Source organism: Alnus glutinosa, chromosome 6, assembly GCF_958979055.1.
Source record: "Alnus glutinosa chromosome 6, dhAlnGlut1.1, whole genome shotgun sequence".
Classification (NCBI taxonomy): Eukaryota; Viridiplantae; Streptophyta; class Magnoliopsida; order Fagales; family Betulaceae; genus Alnus; species Alnus glutinosa.
In genome coordinates, this window is record NC_084891.1 from 16,895,740 (window position 1) to 16,904,731 (window position 8,992).

The 8,992-nt window shown below is 37.9% G+C and overlaps 1 long non-coding RNA gene across 1 annotated transcript; it reads left to right on the forward strand.

Annotated features, from left to right (window-relative positions):
• The first annotated feature begins 328 nt into the window (after positions 1-328).
• Positions 329-2,853, forward strand: LOC133870160 (uncharacterized). Its single transcript, XR_009900648.1, has 3 exons — positions 329-533; positions 2,135-2,388; positions 2,538-2,853. It is a non-coding gene; the product is annotated as an uncharacterized LOC133870160 (long non-coding RNA).
• Positions 2,854-8,992: the final 6,139 nt, after the last annotated feature.

An 8,992-nucleotide genomic window follows, 5' to 3' on the forward strand; every position in this document is an offset into this window, starting at 1 on the left:
ATGTACACAATACTTGGAGCCTGTTTGGTTGCTTGTTTTGGAAACAAGTTTCTGTTTCCAAAACAAGCAAAACCAGTTTTGTCACCGTAGAAGTGCGTTTGGCTAGCTGTTTTCAAACACGAAATGGATGAAAATGAAAACAGCTAAAACACGAAATCAAAGAACAACTTGAACCTGTTTTCAAAAACAGATTTCATGTTTTTATCTACGGTCATCAAAACATACGGAGAAAACAAGTGAAATCGGTTTCATTTTAAGTGCACAGTATTCCTATAATGCATCAGGTTGGGCGTTTGATTCCTGGTGCCTTTCTTCTTCTTTTTTTTCCTTTCGCTTCTTCCTCAACATTCATTTTCCAAAATAGGGAGGAGCTCACTTCTTCCTTTCGCCATTACTCTTCATTTGCACGCATACTACCCCATCTTCACCTCCACCTCCATCACTGCATACCACGCGTCCACCATTACAGCATCGCCGGTGCCCTGGGATGGAGCTGACAGAATTCTCTCTCAGCTCAAATCACCCACAACAAGGTACGTTCGTTTGTCTTTTCCATCTTCATTTTCGTGACCTACATAATCTGCTTTTATGATATTGGTGCTGTGAATCATGCCGCCTATGCTCGTCTTGATCTACATAAACGCAATCTCACGCCGATTTTCTGGTTCTTTCGAGACCAAAAAAACCCCATTTCTCCAACCCTTTTCTTTGCTCCCTAAACTATGCGAAACCTTCTAGTCGTGACCCGAATCGGCGTCGTTGAACGCCCAATTGGGCAACAAAGCCGAAGAATCCAACTGGGTTCTTGCGGCTTTTCGGTCCTCGGCTTTGATTTTGAGCAAATGGGTCTACAGGGGACATGGTTTATGCAAACGGGTCTCTCTTTTTACACCAATTTGATCACAAGTGAGTGTTATTTGCATGGAAAGAGTAGAGGGAATCAGTGGGTGTGGGTGATTAATTGAACGTGGGTTTTGATTTTGGTGGTTGGGGGGGGGGGGAGGATAGAGGCTGATTGAGGGGTTGGTTTTCTGTTTGCTTTGAACTTACCATTTGGGTGTTAGAAAGGTTTTGGGTTTCCTTTAGTTGTTATTTGTTGTTGGGTATGGTGAGTTTGTTGATTTGGTTGTACGTATAAAAGAATTGAACAAGCCTTCCCTCTTTCTAACTCATGGCAGCACTATCCTTGGGCTTTAGTTGTTAGTAATTGTTGTATGCCAAGAATCTGCATTTAGTCCAATTGTGGAATCTGCAAAATGTAGTTTAATTTATGTCGATAGAATAGTCTCTTGTATTGTTTGAATTTTGAAGTCTTGTTAGGCTTTTTGTTTGGTGGTTTTGTGCTAGTTTACTAGAAAGTATATTTTGTTTGTTGCTGCAGATTTTATTGGTTGTATCCTGCAGTTTGTTCTTGGTTGTATGGGCTTTGAGGGGACTATTTGTAGCTTTTCTTTACCCTTTGGGTAGTTTTAACCGGTTATACTGGTGTGTTTGTAGCTTGGTTTGGTTTTATATATAAAGAATTCAGTCATCCAAAAAAAAATACTGTTGTATGGTGTTGTAGCTTTAGACCCATGCTTCTAATTTTTGTGCTTCCCGTCCGACCACTCCAGTCATCCAAAGGAGTTTTAGTGATGAAGATGTCTTTGGTCCAAGGGATTGCTCCTAGAAGGAATTCAACGACAATAAATATAGGAGTGTTGATGGAACCTATTGGTCATGAATGTGTAAATAATGTGACATACACAGTTGGTTTTCTTGTTCAAAGGGCTTAGAGTTGGATTAGCCTGATACTATAACTATTACATTTTTTTTTAGGATCGTGGTTATTGTCATTACTATTATTATTTCTATCTTTAGTATTGGTATTATCTACATTATTCTTATGATGCAGTTTAGACTAGTTAAATCAACTTGTATGTTAATTGATGGGCTATTTACTTGGTTAATTGTTTTAAGTTGTAGTTGATTGTATTGTGACACTTGAGGAGTAGGAAGTTTAGTGTGTACTGTTTCTATACATGGATTCAATGTATATACTGTCTTACGAGGTACTGAAGCATCAGAATTAGTTTACTTGATATGATAAGCATTTATATGATTGCATATTGTGGTTTTCTTGTTCTCTTTCTAGGGTGAGTGGGTCTTGCCATGAGATATATATATCTGGCTCTCTATATTGGAGAAGGCATATGCCAAATTGCATGGTTCTTTTGAGACATTAGAAGGCAGGCTTGTTCAAGATGCTCTTGTGGACCTCATTTTCTTTTTTAGGTGAATACTTGTGGACCTCATTGGTGGTGTTGGCGAGGAAATTGACATGAGAAGTGCCCAAGCTCAGATTGATCTTACAAGTGGTAGACCACTACCTCTGGCACAAGATGGGGGGTATGTGCATGTTCATGCATTTATGTGTCATTTTGGTATAGCAACATATCCTTTTCTTTCTTTTTTAATGAATAAGTCTTTTTATTCATATCCACTTAGAGAAAGATTTTAGTTGATGGGTGGAATGACTGTCTATGACATATGTTAAGGAGGAAGCATAGTTAGCAACCACGTCAGCAAAACCATCTGAGATATCTTCATCAGCAACATTTGTACCACATCAGCTTGGTTCAAATATTGTAGCAGAGGCGCCAATTTCATAATATTATGCAGAAGAATTTTCCACAACAACTACACATTCGGCTTGTGTAAGTCATCACATTAATTCAAACTCTTCAAGACTTATCAACACAAGCACTGAAGATAGAGATAAAAAGGAAGATAGCATAAGATGACATTTTATTTTGAGTAATGATTGAATACCACCTAAAGATACAACTTTTCACTACCTTGCCTATGTGGCAAGGTGGTCCCCTACCTTAATTTATTTTTAAAAAATAAAAAAATTCAAAAAGTAGTGGGGGACTACCTTGCCACATAGGGAAGGTGAAAAGTTGTATCTTTGGGTGGTATTCAATCATTACTCTTTTATTTTTACAATTACAGTAACTGTATATATCAAAGCTTTCTCGATTGTATTGTTAACACTTATCACATATTCTGTAATTATCTATTTATACTAAATAAGAATGGTAGAATGCAATAGAAAATTCATTCTGCCAAAATCTAATTCAATTTATTAATTACTACTATCTCAATTTGTGTACTAATGTATGTTGGAGTAATACTAAAAATTATTATTATTATTATTATTTTTAATTGTCAAAATTTAATAGTGATCCATCCCAAAGCCAATAGTAATTTTGAAAGCAATATCAACTTTAAGAGGATAAAAGGAAGACAAAAAAAAATGGTTCGTAGCATTACTCCTATAAAAAGAAGACAAATCTAATGAAAAAAATTTGACAAAATTCTATTTGGAAATCACTCAATAAATGGAAAAAACAAAAAATTGAAAACAAAAAATATATAGAAACGCCAAATAGTTTTCCATTTTCTTCTTAAGTGAAAACTGTTTTGAAAACAATTGTCCAAACGCCTTAGATATTATTTTTGTTTTCAAAAACAATTTGCCAAACACTTTTTTAACAAAAAAACAACAGAAAACTATTTTTTGTTTTTGTTCTTGAAAACAATTCTCAAAAACAAAAACAGATACCAATTTGCCACTGAACAGAGTGCGGAGAGAGAGAGACTTTGAGAGGATCCTTTCCCTTACCTGGTTTCTTCCTCTTCTTTTTCTACTACACCCAAGAGAGAGAAGAAGAAGCTTCTTCTCTGTTTCTTGTAACCAAACTGAGAAAAGGAGAGTGAACTTTTGAGAGAAAACAGAGAAAGAAGAGGGAGAGATGAACTAAGTTTGCAAAGAATTTCTGCAGAGATTCGAGAGATGCAGAGAGAATTTAAAGGAATAGAAACCTACCCACGGTGAGAGGATCCTATTCCTTTGTTGTTCTGGACAAGAGAAATAGAGAGAGAAGAGAAGGGAGCTTCTGCTCTTCTTCGGTTCAGAACAAATAGAGAGAACCAGCGAGAAGAAGAAGAAGGAAATCTACAGAAAAGCAATAGGGAAAGAAGAAGAAGAGAGGTGTGATTGAAGGGGGGTTTGCCTCTCTTTTATATAGATTTGAACGGCTATGATCATCTGGATCAAAATTGATCCAAGTACTGTGAATCAAACTTGGGCAGCAAGGGGATGAAGATATTTTGTGTAAAAATTGGCCAGGTGTTCGATGCTTGGTTCATGAGTGAACGAAGGTGGGCATCACGCATGAAGACGGCGCTGTAGAGGGTCTGGGCGTACATTTCTTCACCATGTGTAGGCTGCTGGGTCTTCAAAATGTGTGAGCTGGGTTGTGAACGTGCGGGCTGAGACTCACATGGGTTGGGCTGGGTTTTTAAGAAATAGAAATGGGCTCACAAATGTTATGTTTAAATTTTCGTCCTATTTAAGGGTAGTATGTTTCACGGGTGTTTTCGTACCCTTAACAAAGTCCAAAAATTATGAAATTTGGAGGGTAGCTAGAGGACTTTGAGATGAGTGTTTTGGCTTTTGAATTGATCAAAACGGAGTTTGTTTGACTATATTTTTATTATTCTAAAGTTTAAGGTCCGTTTGAACTTTTATTAAACTAAAACTATAAACGCTTCTTAATAAATGAATATTTATTTTCATAAATATTCATATTTATTCTTTTACTTTATTGTTAGGTCATAAATCATATTTTAAGATATTTAATACAATATCTTAAAATACGGGGTGTTACACTGAGTCAGCACAGAAGCAGTGAATTTATTCATATAACAATAAGCTCAAAAGTATAACTGCTTGTATCTTTTTGGTGCTGTAACCTAGAGAGAAAGCCAGAATTTCTTGGGTTTAGGTTCAACTAGTGAGTTGGTCAATTTGACCATCTTAGCAAAAAAAAATCTCTCTTAGAAGAATTTTCAGAAGCAGAAAATCAGAGATAAAAAAATGTACCTTAGGGGAGCCTCGGATAGTGCACATTTTCATTGCATGAGGAAAGCAACTATCTAATACAAATGCAGTAGGAAAACTTAGCACAAATTAGACTTAGAATCTCAATAATATGTAGGCATATTCTATCAAAGCATAAATAACTGAGATAGCAAATAAATATTCATGAGATAACTGAAAGACTAAGAAGAAAAACTTTACACCTTACCCCTTTGTTTTTGTTTTGTTTTTTTTTTTGTTTTACCTATATTAAGACAGAAAAGTAGTCGCCCGACGTGCAAAATGGTTCCATAACAAATATGCAAATCATGCACAGGATATGAAAATATAAAAGATACAATGCAAGTGTACCTGACTTGCACTAGGATTTAGGAACCACAATCCTAGGCATGTGTGACCTCACCTACTAAGTGGGTTCGCTCCCCCTTGGGAAGTGAGAGTGCCTATCCTGTCCACCATCCTTCGGTTGCAGTTTCATATATCTGATCAAGCTCCGTATAAAGTTGCCACTAATGGGCAATTCTTCACAGGATGGATTCTTTTTAGGCGTCTGCGGCCTTTCCTCATGATGCTAAGATTTGTTCTTCTTTGGCAACCAGGCCTGTTTTACAAGATCAAACCTCTGTTGTTGTCACTGATGCCTTGGAGCAGGAAATCTTGCATGAGGACCAGACTTTCTAGGTGAGTCCTTCTGAGGCTGAGGACCCCTGGGTCTGACATGACTATTAACTCCACATTGGTGACATAAGGGAGTTTTTTGCACTGGTGGAGCATACCTTGATAGTTTCCTCTGAGCCTGATGCTTCCTAGGATGTCTGGTGCTAGCATAATCTTTCTTTGGCAACTCCTTCACTTTAGACCTCTGAACAAGTATGTGTGGGCACTTTGGTCAGATGTGACCGCTCGACCCACAGTGATGACAAATAGGGACAAACTTTTGAGTGGGTTGTCTCCTATGTGGAGGAAAATATTTTGTCTTGGAATTTTCTTCATCTTTTTCCTTCTTAGGAGCATTCTTCTTTTTCTAAGTTCTTGGGAATTTCAATTGACCACAATTTGGTCTAATATGTCCCATCATCCCACAATGATAACATGCAGGTAGGCTTCTCTCTATAGAATGCTCAGATTTCGCAGGTGTAGTATTATCATTCTCACAAGATACTATAATAGCCTTACCTTTGTCATTATAAGGCTTTGACCTTGAGGGCTTCAAAAACACAATTCTGAAAGTAGAAGCAACGTTGGAGGAATCAGTGGCTACATACCTGAGACCAGTTTTGTCAAATGAGCACTTCTGACCTGTCAGCATCTGAGCTAGCTTGTTGTCTAAGAACTTTTCCAATTGTAACTGTGCATCCATCAGTTTATCTTCCAAGTCCGTGATCTTCTGAAGTAATGTGTCTCTTTCTGTCTTCATAGTGTTCAGTTTCATCACCTTCTTCTGATTGGAGTCTCTTAGCTTCATGAGTTCCACATACAAGACAAAATATTCCTCTTTTAGTTTTTCGTCACTATGCTCAGAGTAGTGAAGATCGTTCTGGTCTTCATGTGGAGCCACAAAGGATAGAAAAATTATCAGGTGATTCTTCTTCTTTCTCAGACTTATCACTGAGAGTTGCACCATAGGCCTTCCCCTTAGCCTGCTTAAGATTTGCACATTCAGTTCTCATGTGCCCAAAGCCGGAGCACTCACAAGATCTATGACCTCTAGGATCCTTCTTCTCTTCTTTTTCTGGCTCGGCTTCCATAGGAGTTTCCATCAATCCTTCGATGAATTTATAAGTCTTCATCAATTTACTGATCCTGTTGGCGATCATGGCCAATTCATCTTCTTCTTCTTCTTTTTCATTGTCTGAGTCTTCATCAAAGGAGACTCTGGTTTTACTCGTTTTGAAAGCCATCCCCTTTGCTTTCTTGACTGGGAGTAGGGAATATTCATAAGTTTGAAGAGATCCCACCAACTCTTCAATCTTCATAGAATCTAAGTCCTTGCTTTCTTTAATGGAAGTCACTTTGATCCTAAAACGTAATGGCAAAGACCTTAGAATCTTTTTGAAGAGTTTTACATCAGAGACCCTTTTCCCAAGACTCACCATCGAGTTTCTCAAGTCGTTGATCCTGGTATAAAACTCATCGACTGTCTCATTCTCTAACATCTTAATTTCTTCAAATTTAGAAATTAACATCTAGAGCTTGGCAAATTTAACAAGTTTGGTGCCCTCATATGTTGTTTCTAATATTTTTCATGCTTCTTTAACGGATTCACAATTTGAAATTCTTGCGAATTCAGATGGAGAAAGCACTTGACATAGAGCATGGAGGGCTTTATCATTGGAAAGTCGTGCACTATTTTGAGCAACGGATAGTTCGGCAGTTGTAGCCTCTGGTTTAAACCAACCAGTTTCTACAATTTTCCAAACATCAATAGATTTTAAAAAGAAGCACATACGAGCTTTCTAATGCCCATAATTCGTACCATCAAAGGCAGGAATGCAATGAAGAGATTGAGACATTATAAAAAAATAGAAATAAAAAAGATTACACTCAAGAAATAAATCTTAAACAGAGTGTACCAAGCTATAATACTAATTGAAAATAAAATATGACTTCTAAATTACCAAGTGTGTGTTCGTGTGCAACAAAATATCTTAAATGCGGAAAATAAAAGAGACAAGATATTTGTTGACGAAGTGGAAACTCTGTAAAGAGAAAAACAACTCCGGGGCAGCCAAACCCAGGATATCCACTCTACCGAAGACAAAGCTAGTTACAAGATACTCGTACTCACATACCCCTAATGCAGTCGTCATACCTTTAACTCTGACACGAAGCCCATCGTGAGCGCTTCCCAACCAAGCCTCCTACTTGAAGGGGTCTTCAATGGAATCCTTTACTTTAGGTCCGACCCCTAAGATAGACTTCACACGAAACAAAGAGCACACGCCAGCAATGGCTAGAGAGCTAGCGGATCTTCAATTCTTCTTAAACACCCTCTCTAAGAACTATGGAATTCTATACTGAATTCTTACAAGTTAAAAGCCTAGAGCCACCTATTTATAGGCTTACAGAAAACCTAATACTGTTCAATCGGACTCTGGCGAGTAATGTCCAGACGGTCACTTAGCTGCGTTCGGACAGTCTTCTGTGACTGCCTTTCTAGAATAGCGCAATTCTTCCCAAACCAGGACAGCATCCGAACGTCTTGACCGAGAGTCTAGATGTGTTGCCACGTAGGGGGTAATTGTTGGGGAAATAATCAGCTCTGAAGACACGTGGCTTCATGTCAAGTCGGAGGTTCAACCCATAGGACCGACCTAGTCTGACCTGGCTTGGTCACCTCAATCAAAACACCTCAGATGTTTGTCACAACCTTATACAAAGAAATCGACTCGGTGCTTGAGGATCTTGGATTATGACATATTTTTTTAGATTGATCACCTCGGACATAAAGACTCCACAAGACGCGGAATATTCCGAAATCTCCTAATCTGGATGGAGCAAACACGTCTCGAATATTTCCACCTTGGAGAATTGGTCTAGGTACAATACAATCACCTCGGAGGTATCTTCCCAAATTCAACAAGTAAGTATTTTAGAATTACTGGGACTCTATTTCCAAGAGCCGTAGGCATAGATTCCAATCTATGATTCTACATAATTTACCATAAGACTCCAAGATCTTCGGGATTGACTCTTATCCTGACTTTAATGGGATAAGATACCTATAAAAGTGGAATTCATCTAAAGAGGTATAATACTATCCAAATTGCACCCAATTCAAACTCTAAGGAGATAAGGATAAAACCTACGCGATCCAAGACACAAACTCCTAATTCAACTCTACTTCAATAATGAGCCAATAAATACGACTGCTATACCAGGTATTTACACATATATTCTCTAAGCTCTGAGATTTTTGATTCACACTAGAAAGTCACGAGTTTGAACTGACTTAGGCATCGGAGTGGAGTAGTCGGCACCCCCGACTAGTTGTTTATTGCTTTTGCAGGTTTGAGGAATTTAATCCTTGGAAGACAAAGGACGAATCACAGGTCGACACCTCAC